Source organism: Salvelinus sp. IW2-2015, unplaced genomic scaffold (genome assembly GCF_002910315.2).
Source record: "Salvelinus sp. IW2-2015 unplaced genomic scaffold, ASM291031v2 Un_scaffold2806, whole genome shotgun sequence".
Classification (NCBI taxonomy): Eukaryota; Metazoa; Chordata; class Actinopteri; order Salmoniformes; family Salmonidae; genus Salvelinus; species Salvelinus sp. IW2-2015.
The window spans coordinates 105,036-108,377 of record NW_019944106.1 but is presented as its reverse complement, the minus strand read 5'-3'; the positions used below and the strand labels follow the sequence as shown (position 1 = coordinate 108,377).

Genomic DNA, 3,342 nt, shown 5'->3' with positions numbered 1-3,342 from the left:
ATTGATACCTAAAGGGGTCCTAAAACGTAAAATCAAATAGCTAAATGATCCTTGGTATAACCATCTTTAAAAAAGTTTGTCGTTTTTCACCTGAGACATGAAAATTAGTCTGGGATGGCAAAAATGTTGGCRAATTCGTGGCGAAATCGTGTATGCACGGCATCAATGCTGTATTGTTCCATTAAAATCYATATCAATRGTGAACGGTAATTACCTGAGGCTGCTACTTCTATTATAGGTCTCTTAGTCACGTTGGCCATGAAGCCCACAATGGAGAAGATGACTAAGCCAGCGAACATGCTGGTGAACGAGTTGATGCAGCACACAATGACAGAATCTCTGTAGTCCTCTTGTTCTGTTCCCTGATAAAGACTAGCTACCTCTGTATCTGTTCCCTGATAAAGACTAGCTACCTCTGTATCGTTCCTGATAAGACTAGCTACCTCTGTATCTGTTCCCTGATAAGGCTAGCTACCTCTGTATCTGCTAACTGATAAAGACTAGCTACCTCTGTATCTGTTCCCTGATAAAGGCTAGCTACCTCTGTATCTGTTCCCTGATAAAGGCTAGCTACCTCTGTATCTGTTCCCTGATAAAGACTAGCTACCTATGTATCTACTCACTGATAAAGACTAGCTACCTCTGTATCTGCTCACTGATAAAGGCTAGCTACCTCTGTATCTGTTCCCTGATAAAGACTAGCTACTCTGTATCTGTTCCCTGATAAAGACTAGCTACCTCTGTATCTGTTCCCTGATAAAGACTAGCTACCTCTGTATCTGTTCCCTGATAAAGGCTAGCTACCTCTGTATCTACTCACTGATAAAGGCTAGCTACCTCTGTATCTGCTAACTGATAAAGACTAGCTACCTCTGTATCTGCTCACTGATAAGACTAGCTACCTCTGTATCTGTTCACTGATAAAGGCTAGCTACCTCTGTATCTGTTCACTGATAAAGACTAGCTACCTCTGTATCTACTCACTGATAAAGACTAGCTACCTCTGTATCTGTTCCCTGATAAAGGCTAGCTACCTCTGTTCTGTTCCCTGATAAAGGCTAGCTACCTCTGTATCAGCTAACTGATAAAGGCTAGCTACCTCTGTATCTACTCACTGATAAAGACTAGCTACCTCTGTATCTGTTCCCTGATAAAGACTAGCTACCTCTGTATCTGTTACTGATAAGACTAGCTACCTCTGTATCTGCTAACTGATAAAGACTAGCTACCTCTGTATCTGCTAACTGATAAAGACTAGCTACCTCTGTATCTGTTCCTGATAAAGACTAGCTACCTCTGTATCTGTTCCTGATAAAGACTAGCTACCTCTGTATCTGTTCCCTGATAAAGACTAGCTACCTCTGTTCTGTTCTGATAAAGCTAGCTACCTCTGTATTGTTCTCTGATAGACTAGCTAGCTCTGTATCTGCTAACTGATAAAGACTAGCTACCTCTGTATCTTTCACTGATAAAGACTAGCTACCTCTGTATCTGTTCACTGATAAAGACTAGCTACCTCTGTATCTGTTCCTGATAAAGACGCTACCTCTGTATCTGTTCCTGATAAAGACTAGCTACTCTGTATCTGTCCCTGATAAGACTAGCTACCTCTGTATCTGTTCACTGATAAAGGCTAGCTACCTCTGTATCTGTTCCTGATAAAGGCTAGCTACCTCTGTATCTGTTCCTGATAGACTAGCTACCTCTGTATCTGTTCCCTGATAAAGGCTAGCTACCTCTGTATCTGTTCACTGATAAAGGCTAGCTCCCTCTGTATCTGTTCCTGATAAAGACTAGCTACCTCTGTATCTGCTCCCTGATAAAGACTAGCTACTCTGTATCTGCTACTGATAAGACAGCTACTCTGTATCTGTTCCCTGATAAAGACTAGCTACCTCTGTATCTGTTCACTGATAAAGACTAGCTACCTCTGTATCTGTTCACTGATAAAGACTAGCTACCTCTGTATCTGTTCCCTGATAAAGACTAGCTACCTCTGTATCTGTTCCTGATAAACTAGTACTCTGTTCTCCTGATAAAGACTAGCTACTCTGTATCTGTTCCTGATAAAGACTAGCTACCTCTGTATCTGTTCCTGATAAAGACTAGCTACCTCTGTATCTGTTCCCTGATAAAGACTAGCTACCTCTGTATCTGTTCCTGATAAAGACTAGCTACCTCTGTATCTGTTCCTGATAAAGACTAGCTCCCTCTGTATCTGTTCCCTGATAAAGCTAGCTACCTCTGTATCTGTTCACTGATAAAGACTAGCTACTCTTGTATCTCTGCTCCTGATAAAGGCTAGCTACCTCTGTATCTGCTCACTGATAAAGACTAGCTACTCTGTATCTGCTAACTGATAAAGACTAGCTACTCTTGTATCTGTTCCCTGATAAAGGCTAGCTACCTCTGTATCTGTTCACTGATAAAGGCTAGCTACCTCTGTATCTGTTCCCTGATAAAGACTAGCTACCTTGTATCTGCTCCTGATAAAGGCTAGCTACCTCTGATTCCTTGAGCTTTTCAAAGTTGGGCGTGATATAGAAGAGGATTCCATCGATGGCTCCGGGAGAGTGATGCCACGGCAGAAGAGGATGAAGAGCATGACGTAGGGGTAGGTGGCTGAGAAGTACACCACCTGAAACAGGGAGGGAGGGAGACTCTCGTTAGAATTAAAACAATGGAATAATGCAAACACTGACTTCAAGGGTGAATGCACTTCCTGTTGTGGCCTAGTTTTGAAGACTGCTCATTATTTATTGCAGTGGGCTATTTTCAGGGTGACACAGTGCTTCTTGGTAGTCTTAAACAAATCTACTTCGAAACAAAAGTATACACCTCACACACATGGTTATCAGAAGACACCCGTACCCTTTGTTTTAAACTAGGCAAGTCAGTTAAGAACAAACTGTTATTTTCAACGACGGCCTAGGAACAGTGGGTTGACTGTCAGCCTACCAGGGAACAGTGGGTTAACTGCCTTGTTCAGGGCAGAACGACTGATTTTTACTTGTCAGTTCGGGGATTTGATCTTGCAATCTTTCAGTTACTAGTCCAAACTCTAACCGCTAGGCTACTTGTCACCCACCAAGATCAAAATCGAGTTAAAATGTTTACCTTTTGAGTTTGCATCACAATATTAGACTTTTATACCTCACAGAAGACTGGAATATAACAAACCGTTTGACATAGACACACGGATTTTCAAAGCATTTTATTTGATTAATTATGAAAAATATGAATAACATTCTACCATGAGGGCGATTTGGTCATTTGTCTGCAGGCTACGAAAGGCCATGACTGAAGCTAAATGAGAGTTTGGTTTTGGGGGGGGGGGGGGGG

The 3,342-nt window shown here is 41.9% G+C and overlaps 1 protein-coding gene across 1 annotated transcript in view; it reads right to left on the bottom strand.

Moving 5' to 3' along the window:
* Positions 1-218: 218 nt before the first annotated feature.
* Positions 219-3,342, bottom strand: part of LOC112074767 (sodium- and chloride-dependent GABA transporter 1-like) — a 14,800-nt gene continuing 11,676 nt past the window's right edge. The window contains exon 9 of the mRNA XM_070440669.1: positions 219-347. The gene's annotated coding sequence lies outside the window, so the exon portion shown is untranslated. The remainder of the gene's footprint in view (positions 348-3,342) is intronic.